Genomic DNA, 15,769 nt, shown 5'->3' on the forward strand with positions numbered 1-15,769 from the left:
GCAAGGTGAATAACACTAACCCCTTCCCGACATTTACCATATGGATACGTCATGGAAAGCTAGTGCTTCCCGCATTTTGCCGTATCTATATGACAAATACATGGCACCGCCTCAGAAGCTGAGTCAGTGCCATCATCGCTGGATGTCAGCGGTGTATTACAGCTGACATCCGACTGTAATGGCAGGAACCAAAATTAGCTTTGATTCCCGCCATTAGACCCTTAAATGCAGCGGTCAAATGCGATCGTTGCATTTAAGTTGTTTGCAGCTTATCGGCACCACAGCAATGAAATTGCAGGGGTTCCGGTGGCTGCAATGGCAACCTGAGGCCTAATACTGGCCTCCCGGTCTGCCTAGCACGGAAACCTTCCAGGCCCCCACCCAGAAGCGGGGCCTGAAAGGCTTCCGTAGCCGACGACAAGATGGTGCCGGCTCAGGAGCTGAGCTGGTGTCATTAGCGGTGGATATCAGCTGTATGTTACAGCTGACACCCACCTGTAATGGCAGGAACCGGAGCTAGCTCCGTTCCCTGCCATTAGCCCCTTAGATGCATCGATCAAAAGCGATCGCTGCATCTTAGAGGTTGCTTGCAGATCGCTAGCCCTGCCATGCAATCAGGGCTGGTGACAGGAGACCTAACAATGGCCTCCTGCTCTGCCATTACGGAAGTCGATTAGTCCCCGCTGGGAGGCAAAGCCTAATCGGCTTGCTGTCAGTAAATGACTGACAGATCTAATACATTGCACTACATAGGCAGTGCAATGTATTAGAAAAAAAAAATCAGACAGTTGGACCTTGAAGTCCCCTAGTAGGACTTGAAAAAAAGTGTAAAAAAAGTATAAAAAAGTGTAAAAAGAAGTGAAAAAAGTTTTAAAACATATAATAAAAGTTTCAAGTAATAAAATAAAAACAATAAAATCAAACACAATCGCCCTTTTTCCCTTATCAAGTTCTTTATTATTGATTTTTTTTTATAAACCATACATATTTGGTATTGCCGTGACCGTAACGGCCCGAGCTATATAAATATTATGTTATTTATATATATATACAGTATATATGATATATATTGGAATAAAAAGTGATCAAAATTCGCCTGTATCCAAAAATGGTACATATATAGACTATAGTTCGTCTCACAAAAACAAGCCCTCATACATCTCCATCGACGAAAAAACTAAACCGTTATCATTCTCACAACTTGGCGACAGAAAAAATACATTCTTTTTACAAAAGTAATTTTATTGTGCAAAAAGTTGTAAAACATAAAAAAGTGCTATAAATTAGTTATCGCCGGAATCGGACTGACCCGCAGAATAAAGTTAACATGTAGTTTATAACGCATGGTGAACGCTGTATAAAAAAAGTCTTAAAACTATGCCAGAATTGCTGTTTTTTGGTCACCTTGCCTCCCAAAAAATAGGATAAAAAGTGATAAAAAAATTTGCATGTACCCCAAAATGGTACAAATAAAAACTATGTCTTGTCCCGCAAAAAAAATAACAGCCCTCATACTACTACATCTATGAAAAATTTAACTAGTTAAGGCTCCCATAAGTCAGGAAATAAAAAATATGCACTTGTGCAGGCACGAGGGGAACATTTCTTCTGTTTCAAGAGGCAAATGATCAAGTCCCTAAAATTAGGGAACCAGGAAGGGGAGGGCCCAAACATATCTGCTGTAAGCGAGGGTGCCCGTATTATACCAGGACAAGGCTTCCCAGCAAAATTCCCCAAACTGCAAAGGTGCGGAGTGTGGACTAAAAGGGGGAAAAAGAAGGACATTTATCAGTGCGACACTGGCCTGTGTATAAAGGATTCTTCACAGCGTAACACACATCTATGGATTATTTTACCCCATTATTACACCACATGACTATGCCCCTGATGTACTCTGCCCAGCTTACATATGCCCCACATTATAAACGGAAACACCAGCAATACTCAAACAAAACTACTACCAAGCAAATCCACGCTCCAAAAGCCAAATGGTGCTCCCTCCCCTCTGAACCCTACAGCGTGCTCAAACAACAGTTCACTTCCACATATATGGCATCACCATACCCGGGAGAACCCTTTTAACAATTTTGGGGATGTGTGTCTCCAGTGTCACCAGCTGGGCACGACATATTTGCCACTGAAATGGCATATCTAGGGAAAAATTGCAATTTTTACTTTGCTCCATCCGCAGCTCAATCATTTATGGAAAAGTCCTGTAGGGTGAAAACGCTCACTACACCCCTTAATAAATGCCTTGAGGGGTGAAGTTTTGAAAATGGGGTCACTTCTCAGGGGTGTCTTTTATTATTTCACATCAGAGCCCCTGCATTTGTGAACCAATACTTTGTAAATCGCCAAATTAGGCCTCAACTTCGCATGGTACTCTTTCACTCCTGAGCCTGCCCAAATGTCCATGCAAAAGATTAGGGCCACATGTAGGGTGTTTCTAAAACCAGGAAACACAACATAATAATTAGAGAGCTGTCTTGTTATGGTGGCACAAGCTGGGCACCACATACTGGCATATCTATGGAAAAAAATGCCATTTTCACTCTGCAATATCGAGCGCACACTAATTTCTGCAAAACACCCGTGGGGTTAACATGCTCACAACACCTCTAGGTGAATACCTTGAGGGGTGTAGTTTCCAAAATGATGTCACTTATGGGGGGTTTCCACTATTTTGGTTCCACAGGGGCTTTGCAAATGCTACATAGCAACCAGAAACCAATTCAGCAAAATCTGCAATCCAAAAGCCAAATACCACTCCTTCCCTTCTGAGCCCTACTGTGTGCCCAAACAACAGTTTATGACCACATATGGGGTATTGCCGTACTCCGGAGAAATTGCTTTACAAATGTTGGTGTTCTTTTTTTCCTTTATTTGTTGAGAAAATTAAAAATTTTGTGCTAAAGCTTCGTCTTATTGAAGAAAATAGATTTTTTTTATTTTCACTGCCCAATTCTAATACATTCTATGAAACACCTGTGGGGTCAAAATGTTCACTACACCCCTAGATGAATTCCTCAAGGGGTGTAGTTTCCTAAATGGAGTAACTTTTTGGGCGTTTTCATTGTTTTGTCCCCTCAGGGGCTTTACAAATGTGACATGGCCTCCGCAAACCATTCCTGCTAAATGTGATCTCCAAAAGCCAAATAGCTCTCTTTCCCTTCTCAGCCCTGCCGTGTTACCAAACAGCCGTTTACCACATGTGGGGTATTGTTTTACTCGAGAGACATTGCTTTACAAATATGGCAGTGCTTTTTCCCCTTTAGTCCTTGTGGAAATGCAAAATAAATGAACTAAACCTACATTTTCTATGAAAAAATGAAGATTTTACGGCCTAATTCCAATAATTTCTGCAAAAACCTGTGCGATCAAAATGCTCACAATACCTCTAGATAATTTCCTCAATGGGTGTAGTTTCCAAAGTGGTGTCACTTGTGGGGGGTTTCCGCTGTTTTGTCCCCTCAGGGGCTTTGCAAATGCGACATTGCCTCCGCAACCCATTCATGCTAAGTTTGAGCCCCAAAAGCCAAATGGAGCTCTTTCCCTTCTAAGCCCTGCCCTGTGTCCGAACAGCCATTTATGACCACATGTGGGATATTGTTTTACTCGGGAGAAATTGCTTTACAAATTTTGCGGTGCTTTTTCCTCTAGTCCTTGTGGAAATGAAAAAAAATGTTTTTGGGGGAAAAATGTAGATTTACATTTTTACGACCTACTTTCTATAATTTCTGCAATAAACATGTGGGGTCAAAATGCTCACTATACCCCTAGATAATTTCCCTGAGGTGTGTAGTTTCCCAAATGGGGTCACTTTTGGGGGATTTCCACTGTTCTGGCACCGCAAGAGCCCTTCAAACCTGACATGGTGCCTAAAATATATTCTAATAAAAAGAAGGCCCCAAAATCCACTAAGCGTTCCTTGCGTTGCATTTCTCTGGTAAAACTTTCTGTGTTACAAAAAAGATGGATTAAAAATGAATTTCTGCAAAAAAAAATTACATTTGTAAGTTTCACCTCTACATTGCTTTAATTCCTGTGAAACGTCTAAAGGGTTAAGAAACTTTCTAAATGCTGTTTTGAATACTTTGAGGGGGTGAAGTTTTTAAAATGGGGTGACCTATTGGGGGTTTCTAATATATAAGGCCCTCAAAGCCACTTCACAAGTGAACAGGCCCTTTCAAAAAATAGCCTATTGAAATTTTCTTGAAAATGTGAGAAATTGCTGAAGTTCAAAGCCTTGTAAAATCCTAGAAAAATAAAAGAATGTTCCAAAAATTATGCCAATCTAAAGTAGACCTATAGGGAATATTAATTATCAACAATTTTGTGTGGTATAACTGCCCGTCTTACAAGCAGATACATTTAAATTGAGAAAAATGCTAATTTTTGAAATTTTTCGCTCAATGTTGGTGTTTTTAACAATTAAATACTGAATGTATCTAGCAAATTTTACCAATAACATAAAGTCTAATGTGTCATGAGAAAACAATCTCAGAATTGCTTGGATAGATGAAAGCATTCCGAAGTTATTACCACATAAAGTGAAACATGTCAGATTTGAGAAAATGAGGCTCTGTCAGGAAGGTTAAAAGTGGCCAAAGAGGGAAGGGGTTAAAAGAAAAAAAAAAAGGAATAAACAACGGTGGAGCTGTTTTTTTTTTTTTACATTGCCTCCCAAAAAATAAAGTTAAATCAATAATCTACATGTACCCTAAAATTTGGCTCTTGGAATGATGCGACATAAAAACAATTTTATTTTCAATTAAATGTGCCATTTTTGTTCAAAAGTAGTAAAACATAAAAAAACTGATTGTTCCTACCCTTAGAATACAATTAACTCATTATTTATGCCACACTGTGAATGGCATTAATTTAAGATGCAAAAAACAATGGCGGAATTGCTGTTTTTTTTTTATTCCCAACCCAAAAAATTTAGTCAATCAATAAGTTAACTGGTTCTCGACCACCCATGGTATTTATACAGTGGGCGGTTCAGGTCCTAAAACCTGTGCCATAGTATATCTACTTTAGCTGGCTGCCGAGCAATTGGGCAGCTTCATGTCAGGTGCCTGACAGTCAGACTGCAAGGCACCCTGGAGAGAAGATAGAAGCTTTTTACTGCTTCTGTCTTCTCTGATCTCTTGTATACCATGCTTATAAATGGCTGTGTATAGAATAGAGAGCTGGTCACATGTTTGCCGGGATGCCGTCTGTGTCTAACTAGACCTAGAACAGCCCTAAGGGTATGTTCACACGGCTCCCTCCGTTACGGCTGAAATTACAGAGCTGTTTTCAGGAGAAAACAGCTCCGGCATTTCAGACGTAATGGCAAGTGCAGGCGCTTTTCGCTGCGTCCATTACGGACGTAATTGGAGCTGTTTTTCCATTGTGTCAATGGAAAACGGCTCCAATTACGTCCCAAGAAGTGACAGGCACTTCTTTGACGTGGGCATCTTTTTTACGTGCCGTCTTTTGACAGCGACGCGTAAAAAAAAATGACCATCGGCACAGTACATAGTAAAACCCATTCAAGTGAATGGGCAGATGTGTGCCGACGCTTTGGAGCCGTATTTTCGGACGTAATTCGAGGCTAAAACGCCCGAATTACGTCCGTAAATAGAGTGTGTGAACCCAGCCTAACAGTGACAATAGTTACTGTTAGGGTTCTTACTAAACATGGTGTAAAAGAGAAAAAAAATTAAAAAAGTCCCCCAAGGGGGGTTTCCTACTCCAATTACCCTAAAATAGACATGTAATATATCAAAATTTATGATAGACAATGACAATCACAAGTAAAAGGTCTATTTTAGGGTATAACTGCATTATTACCCAAACAATTTTTTGCTGAAAAGTCAAAAAGCATATTTTTTTTTTACTATTATTTTCAAACCTGCATTGTTTACAAAAAATAAAATTGCAAAATGGTGTCTGGTACTGAATAGCCTGGTTCTGAACTGGTTAAACATACCTAAAAAAACAAGCCCTCATACAGCCACATCAACAGAAAATTAAGTATGCAATGCAAAAATTTAAAAATTCTTGAGGTCCTAAATGCCAAAATAGGCTCGTTAAAAAGAATTTGTTCAGAAGGCAAATACTTATAGTGGTTGTCCCATTAGGACAACCCCTGTGTAAAGGATCTGCCAGGCACAGCTTCGGGGTTAACGCCCATAGATAATCAGTCTGCACCTGCTTCTATGTCTGTGAGACTGACTCCATCTTCCACCACTCAGGGTGGCAGGCTTAGGAGTGGGAGTACCTATCACAGCCTGGCCAGACGGAGCTAGCTCCCGCCCTCTGTCTATTTATACCTGCCTTTCCTGTTCCTCCTTTGCTTGTGATTCTTCTCGTTTGGTTTCCTGGCCCTGCTGCAGCTTCTTGTACCATTGTCCTTGCTTCATATTGACCCCAGCTTGCTGACTACTCTCCTGCTTTGCGTTCGGTACCTCGTACACTCCTGGTTTGACTCGGCTTGTTTACTACTCTTCTGCTCTGCGTTTGGCACCTCGTACTCTCCTGGTTTGACTCGGCTTGTTCACTTCTCTTGTTGCTCACGGTTTTGCTGTGGGCAACTGCCCCTTTCTCCCCCTAGCTCTGTCTACCCTTGTCTGTTTGTCTGTCGTGCACTTATTGAGCGTAGGGACCGTCGCGCAGTTGTACCCTGTCGCCTAGGGCGGGTTGTTGCAAGTAGGCAGGGACTGAGTGGTGGGTAGATTAGGGCTCACTTGTCTGTCTCCCCACCCCGTCATTACACCCTGTTTATATACTCTATTTCGCTCACGTATTATATATCTCATTTATTAGGAAGGAGCTTAATGTAATACCACATTACTCCTGCAGGGGCCACTGCAAGAGAAATGTGCGGCTGAGCACAGATTCTTCCAGAGATTACAGTTGATTGCTAGCTCATTTAGAGAAGAGGTTGTCCAGTTTGGACAACCCCTTTAATACTTGTCTATATACCAGTCTGCAAAACCTTCTGGAAGTTCTTAAAAACAAACAGTGTTGGGGGGTTGGAGAGGGCAGGACTTAACTAGAGGGGTGTGGCTTTGTCTTGCGTGTTATCTGTTGAAGTCAGTGCAGTAAGAGAAGGCAAAGCAGCCTAAGCTAAACTCTTTTCCAAAACCTATTCTTCTCATTATAGATCAGGAGGGGGAGAAACAAATGAATGCCTTCACCAACAAAATATAAAGTAATATGAAAGGCTTTTTTACCCTCTAAATTGCTTTTTGAAACAGGATAGGATCAAAAGACCAAGGAACTGGAGAATATTTTTCTATTTGTTAAACTTTAGTGTTCCTAAACATCTAAAAATGATTTGTGCAGTTCTTAAACTCAATTCTCCACATACCGATGAAGAGAAAAATTATACTGAATGGATACATCTATGAATAAATCATACTGTAGACAGGCTATTTAATACCAACGTGCAAATGCAAACCTAAGCTATAGGAATATAAAAATGACACATACAGTAGCTCACAATATTCTAAAGGGTTTGTAATAAGGCAGACTGAAGATATCTATAAATGTCTTTATTGTCCCAACTGACAAAAGCAACCAAGCCACATGCACTAAATGAAGCACCTTTTCCTTCCGAGGCTGGGAACCTCCACCAGCATGGGAGCCCCACCGCCCGGGTGCCCAGCACCTTGTGTCGGTCCAGCAGGGTTTGAATCAGGTACCTCTATGATTCTTGTGGACACCCCTACTATTTCGCACAGTATTACAGAGAGAGGAGTGAGCTTCTCCTATTTGGTTACACCATGGTTCCTGCCACATACACCTTAGGAGAGCACAACTCTGTCTAAATTGTATTTATTTAAGAACTTCCAGGTCCAAGAACTGGTACTAATGCACAAAATTGGGATAGTTAGGGCTATGTTTACAATATAATATACAGTATAATAAGTATGATATAATTCAGTTCACTGAATGTCACATTAATGTCACAATATACTACTACTTATTAACATATTGCACATTAGAAAGCATGACTAGACCTGAGTGAATACGATTGTTAGCATTTACATAACATCTTAAGAAATGTCTGTCACATTCACTGATAAGATTGCTCATATCTACAGCATCTATTTCCAATTATCCTTATAACTTATATTTTAGTCACTGTGGCTTCTCAGTTTTCTTGCACTTTCAAATTAGAAAAGGTTATTCACTTATTCACTTGAGAAGTTGAATCAGAAAGTTCAAATTAGTCTTAAAATTCAGTGACAGGGAATATTACTCATAACAATTTATTTTCTAAATATGTTTTTCAAGGATACTATTCCACTGATGATGTTCTGCATCTCTGAAGTGGAACTGAATATGTATTTAAAACTATTTTCTAGCATGCTAATAATACAAATGTGTATAAAATGAGAAACACCATTAGCTAAATGTATTAACCATATATTGAACATTTTTTCTTGAACTTTTTAAAAAGAACACTAAACCTACAAATGCATAAAAAAATAATAATAATATCCCAGCAAGTGTTTCTTTTGGAACTTTGATATTGATGGCCTAATTGTGTATTTTGTAGTGGCTTTGTAGACTGGAGTACCGGAGCCTCTTTTCTCAGCTGATCTGTGGGGATGCCAGATTCAGATTCCCTACGAACGGATATTGATGGCTTATCCTAAGGATAGGCCATCAATAAAAAATGTCTGAACAACCCCTTTTTAATGTCTATTGTACTCAATTACGAGGATATGTATAAATGTCACTATAAGTCTTTAAGACCTGTTGTTTTATAATTTTATTTTTATTCTATGCTTATCCAACTGTCAAATTAAGTTGGATTAATTGTATTGTAGTAAGATGTAATGTTTCATACATCTGTACATGTTATTTGATATTGAAAATCCAATTAAAAAAATGTAAACAGATAAATATAACCACTTTGAAATAAACATGCTTGCCGAACATGCAGATTTAAGACCCCCTTACACATTGAATCCCACTGAGATCTGCAAATGGCCAGCTTAGGGCTGGGTTCAAACCTCGAGCAGTCAAAATATTTTTTTGCCTTGAACTGTGGCAAAGCCATGGTTTGCTGCAAAAAAATTATTTTGCCCACGATATGTAAACCCAGCCCAAGACAGATTCCAATCAGATCAATAAACCATTTACAATCAGCAATTTGTGTGTATTCACAAGCACAGTTAAAACTTTCACCTGTAAAAACCATGCAGCCATAAACCACATCAAAAAAAACATGGCAATTTGTGGTCAAATACATCCATTTTCTGACTATGTGGCACTTACAGTATTCAGCAATTATAACATTTCAGTATAATAGACTTAACTGGATAGACTTTTTTCAGCCTTACAAACTACTGTATGTTACTATGTTTATAGCTACAAAATCAGTGCTGACTAAAAATTGCTTAAAGGGTACAATTAAGCCACTTGCATTAAAAATAATGGCACTTAGCATCCATAGTTGGCAAGAAAAAAAGGGGTTGTGTGAATAATTTAGAAAAGTTTTCTGCCGGTTCACCCCTTTGCATTTAAACAGTTTTTCTACATTAAAATATTAAATCAAATAACAGAAAAAGTAAAATCGACCTCAAGTTCAGCATCTCCCCCTCTATCCTATGCTGCTCTCAGATAAGCTAGCAAAGGAGACCTGACAAATCCACTTTAAGATATAACTTTAACAGATCCCAGAGAGGGATATCAATTTAAAGGTGTAGCTTCCCAAAGGAAAAGCTCCCTTTTCTTACAGCCAAGGGAACCTGCGTATCTCTTTCCTTCTTATCTCTTACCCATTATAACTTTAGGGTTTGAAGCAACTTTTAGTAAAGCTGAGTTTGGAAAGTAGTTTGTCATCATGATGAGCTCATCATCCTGTGAAGTCAAAACACGAGAACTTTGGGAGAAAAACCTCCCTTTGAGCACTTCTTTAGTCACCATTTTGAAAAATGGGGCTTTGCCCCAACCCCCTAGTGGAAATACATCTTCCCTTATGGTACTTACAGCATTGTCTTTCCTTCCCCAATTGTTTCCTCACTCTTTCACTTTCCCAGTCATCTGAACAGTCTCCCCATTTCCCAGATATACAAAGCAGGCCCCCAATTCCCCAGTAGTTACGGTAGCCACCACTTTTGGACACATCAGGCCCCCAGTTCCACGAAAAAATAGTTACAGTAGCCCCCACCACTTTCCCAAAGATGACTGAAGTCGGTCATACACATTGATATTTGCCAACATTATAAATTGTGACCTCCAAACTAAAGATTTGACGGTTTGGATTTTGACCTTATTCTTAGTTCCCCGGGAGATAAGTAACTCAGCAAGCAGCTTCTCTCAGCCCCCCCGTCCCCAACTTCCAAAGAAACAGCAAGCTTGTCTGTTTTTGCTAAACGGGCATGTTCATGTTGATTTGGTAATATGGGAAGAACAATTATTCGGCTGACAGCAAGCTGTAGTCAATATAAAACTCATCACGTTTTGACAATGTTTTAATGTACAAAGGTAAAAATGTGGCTGACTTGTATTCCAATACAATTGATAGATGGTTTTAACCGAAGCCGAGTGAGACTCCATTTAAGTTTATGGACGTTAATTGAAAATTGCTGCTGATAAGAATTCCAGTTTGTAGGATATAAAATAATAAAACTCTGAAGCCCCTAGTTAAAAAGAAAAATAGACTAGATAGATGTAATTTGTAACTGAACATAAAAATAATGTATAATACACGGTCGTTGTCTTTAACTAAAACAGATATGGATTCCTGTTGTTAGAAAATTGCCTTACCAGGAAGGAAGAGGCAATGATAGAAAATAGAAAAAGTCTTAACTAAAAGCGCTCGTTGAGACAAAATATACGAGGAACAAGGGAAATATGATTTTTGTGGCTTTTTCGAAAAATTTTATGGGACAAATTATGTACAAGCATACAAATCAAACATTATTCATAAACCCTTTGCACACTTTTAATTAACTGTATGATGAATACAAAGAACTATGGCACATTTGTACTTACATCAGTTCATATAATTATCTCATCTATGAACTGCCGTCCTACGCTCATATCACTTACAAATAGGTCGCTAAAGATTACTATGTTTAATCTATGTATCAATCCAAACCATCTCTTCATTGGAACCCTGGTAATACAAAACTGTAGAAAGAAAGAGTGATCTCATCTAGGTCTGTGTTTCTTAATGTTTTTCAACCAAATACCCCATACAGGGCCATCAGGCCAGAAGAATTAATGATAACAGTAACAAAGAAGGTGCCCAAGCTGCTGCACTTGACTTGAGTCTGTGCATTTTCCCTTATAAGAACATGCTATTTGCAATTTCTGCCAGGGGTGCCCTAACTCAGTGTTCTGCCCCTGCACCCTCTCTTTCACTAAGTTCCCTTTATTACACTGTGTGTCCCTTTGTCCAGATGGTGAGGGGATGATGTCTGTATTTTTGGTGGGCCTAAATTGTAAATTTTATGGTTGTCCTGACTGTGGGGTTGATTAGCACATGTTTGGTACAGACAATAAATGCTTTATAAAGATATGTGGGAGAGGGCCCAGACCGATCTTGCTATATGTGACCAAATAATTGTCAACCAAGTACCCCCAAAGCAACTATAATCACTACTAAACGGTGCTCTAGCTATCAGAGCTGTACTGATATGGTTGCCTAATTTGTGTTTGAAACTATTGTTGTTTCCTTAAAGGGGATCTATTGTCAGAAAATGACCTATTTTTGAAGTCAAGTTTTTATGTTAAAGGGGTTGTCCACTATTGAATAACTGATGAGCTATCCACCAGATAGGTCATCAGTATATCATCGGTGCGGGACCGAAACCAGGACCCCGCACTGATCAGCTTGCTTCGACTGCCAATGGACCCCGGATGTCATTGCACAATATGCAATGTACGGAGCAGGAAGCAGTTGGATCCGTATATTGCATTGCGGCCGTGCTGCTGAACTGCAGCTCCTCTCCTATTCCCTTGAATAAGAGCACAGCTGCAGTATGGCAGCTCGGACGATATTCCGTGGCCGGAGTCATCTGCTTCCGGTATCGATGTCCGGTGCTCAAAGGCAGCCAGAGAAACTGATCGGTGTGGGGTCCAGGTGCCGGATCCCCGGTTAAAATATTGATGACCTATCCGGAAAATAGGTCATCAGTTGTCCGGTAGTGGACAACACTTTTAAACAGTTTTTTTTTAATGTCATTATCTTTATTAAAGAAGTTGATATATTGCAGTTTTCACACTGTTAGCCCTTAATAGGCTGATACTTCCTGCAATAATCTCATTATCATTAGATGTCAGGATTACAATAATAGGTAACACCTACATTATAAAGATGGAAACAGATTGACAATAGGTGATTGGGACAGCTCGCCTCCTCACCCTACTCTGCACATCACAGAGCATGCCCGGAACAATCCCACATGGATGTCCATGAGTCAGTTTCTGATTGAGGTGTCTTATGCTAATGGAGCTGCTGTAAAGCAAATCTCTGAACTGCTGTAGATGTATAAATGATGTCCTCATAATCATGCAAAGAAAATAGAATAAAAACATATAAGCAGAAAAAATTTTATAATAATTTTTTTTATCAGTTAATAGTCTTAATTAGTAAAAGATAATAAAACACACACACACACACACACACACACACACACACACACACACACACACACACACACACACACACACACACACACACACACACACACACAAATATGTATATATATATACATATATGAAAATAAATGAGGAAGGGTTGCATTCATATAGTCAACCTTTAGAGATGGAAAGCCGGACATTAATTTGTGGCACCACTTTACAGTCGGGTGCCAGAGTGCATCTACAGCAGAACCAGACACCTTGTGAAAGACTGTCACATTTCCCTTATAACAGAGCCACTCTACAAAAGCGCCCCTATAATATAGTGAGAAAGAAGTCTGTGCAGAGCAAGGCTTGGAGGCCCCGGTTGAGAAATTCTAATGTGAGCATATCTTAACCAATTGTCCAAATATTAAGTTTAAAAGGTTTTTAATTTTTTTTTAAAGTCCATTCTAAAGCTTTAAAGCAATAGGTATTTTAAAGGTTTTAAATGGCGAGGGTATATCTTTCAGAATAAAGAATACATGTATTGCTTTTGTTAAAAATACTATATATTTTTGGGGCAATGCTGAGTGTAGGGATGTCACAATACCAGAATTTGGACTTCGATACCGATACTTTGTGTAGTATTGTGATTTCGATACCAAAACGTTACTTTGCCAACAGTAATAAAAAAAAAAATGTTTTTCCATTTTCTGATGTGAGGTGCGAGGTGTGATGAATTTTGAATGTGCCTCACATTAATAGTAATTAACCCCATCGTGTTTCTCAGTCATAATGGGTTAATGTGTAAGGTATATGATAGGGTTAATTACTATTAATGTGAGGCACATGGAGGTTAAATTCATCACACCTCGTGCCCCACAATAAGTGATAGAAAACAGTTTTTATTTTATTTTTTTACAGCGTACACGTCATAAATGATGCAAAAAAACTTGTTGTGCAGGTTATTACGGCCGCGCCAATACCGAATATGTGTATATTTTATGTATTGAGACTTATTTTAATGTTTATTGTAAAAAAGGTGTATGTGTATTTTTTTTAAATTTAATATTACTTTATGTTTTTACTTTATTTTTAAACTTTAATGTACTGGCATATATCTATATGCCAGTACATTAGCCTGTGTGCAGGTGGGTGCTGTAGTGGTGGTCAGTAGATACGACACCGATGTTGGGTTAACTTTTATTTTTCTGTAGACATTTTTGCTTGGAATGGAACACAGGCTCTCATAAATGGGTGGCGGCACCCGGCCATAAGGTAGCCACCGGCGGTAAGTTGGGACGGAGAAGTGCGCGGCTCAATGTCTGTTGTGTCTCCCTGTGTGGGAAAGTCTCTGATGCAGGACTACGGGATGTGGGCTTCTTTGTTCTCGCCCAGGGGAAAACAAGTCCAGTACCTGAGCTCCTCAGCGTCGTCTCCCTCGTCCTTGGGCTGCCTCCAAAGTCTGGCTGCTGCACCTCTGCATGGCTGGACCTCGACACGGCTGGACCTCTGGACACCACATGCTGGACCTCTGCACGACTGGACCTTTTGACACCGCACTGCTGGACCCCTTTTCGACTGGACCTCTGGATACCGCACTGCTGGACCCCTGTCCGGCTGAACCTCTGGGCACCACACGACTGGACCTCTGCCCGTCGGGACCTCTGCACGGCTGGACCTCTGGACACCGCGCTGCTGGACCCCTGCCCGGCTGGACCTCTCCACAGACGGACATCTAGACACCGCCCGGCTGGACCTCTGGACACCGCAAGGCTGGACCTCTGCACGACTGGACCTCTGGACACCGCGCTGCTTGACCCCTGCCCGGCTGGACCTCTGCATGGCCGGACCTCTGGACACCGCCCGGCTGGACCTCTGGACACCACACGGCTGGACCTCTGCACGGCTGGACCTCTGGACACTGCACTGCTGAACCTCTGCACGGCTGGACCTCTGGACACCGCACGGCTGGACCTCTGCCTGGCTGGACCTCTGCACGGCCGAACCTCTGGACACTGCACGCCTGAACCTCTGCATGGCTGGACCTCTGGACGGCTGGCGCAGGTGGCTGCTGGGCGACGGGTGCTGGTGCCTGCTGGGCGGCTACTCTTGGTGGCTGCTGGGTGGTTAATGCTCGTGGCTGCAGGGTTGGGGCTGGGTACTCACTGCGGCCTCTTTCCAGGGCAAACTCGTCCTGCCCAGGTCTCCTCCTCTGGCTGTGCCTCTCTTCTTTCTTCTTCCTAGCGCCGCTTCTCTCTGCTGCCACTTCTTTCCGTTGCCCCACTTTTCCGCCGCTTCTCTCCGCCGCCGCTTCTCTCTGCCACCGCCTCCGCTCTGCTCTCCTCTCTGCCTCCCCTTCCACCTCCGGGCGCGCGTTTCTCTCCCCTCCTCTTTCCTCGCGCCCTTCTGACCACTTGCGGTCGCGCGTTCCTCCCGTCTCGGCACATGCGCGTGCTTCACTTCTGGCGCAAGCGCCTGCCTCACAGCCGCCGATGCCATCCCGCTCAACTCCGGCCAGGTAAGTACACGGTGGTATTGACCACCCTTACACTTCCCCCCTCGTTCTGAAGTGCGGTCCTCTGCACTTCCACTGTGGTGTGTCCCGATCATCAAAGGAACAGCGACCTCTTGACGGGGTTGCACCCGGATTCCGGTTCTGCTTGGAGCGTGGACCATTCCTACTTGCCCCACGAGAGTCTTCCAGCTTGCTTGCCATTGACACGCCTGCTGAACCTGCCATAAGGTCTGTTGTACCTTCTGCTCAGATGCCAGACGCTCCCAATGACCGTCACCGACCTCGTTGAACATTAGTCTGGGTATTTCTTGTAGAACATTCATGCCAATGATTACGGGCACCCCTGGCCGAGCGCAGTTATGGACCACCACAATGCCGGCCCGCGGGAACTCTCGTCCCAACACCTTCACCAGTAGCAAGGTGACCCCCGCCTTTGGAATTGGAAGGCTATTGGCTGCCGTTAGTTCTATCCAGGGTGCCTCTAACCTCTGATAGTTCTGGAACTTGTCGTGGAATAGCTGGTACGTCATGGTCGTTACCTCGGATCTCGTATCAATCAGGCAGGTTACCTCCACTCCCCTAATGACGGCCGTCACCACTGGACAGCGGGTCGTCAAAAGTTCCCCGTTCCCTCTTGGGCCTAACAGTGAATTGCCCGCGGCTTGACCCTCAGCG

This window comes from Rhinoderma darwinii, chromosome 1 (genome assembly GCF_050947455.1).
Source record: "Rhinoderma darwinii isolate aRhiDar2 chromosome 1, aRhiDar2.hap1, whole genome shotgun sequence".
Lineage (NCBI taxonomy): Eukaryota > Metazoa > Chordata > Amphibia > Anura > Rhinodermatidae > Rhinoderma > Rhinoderma darwinii.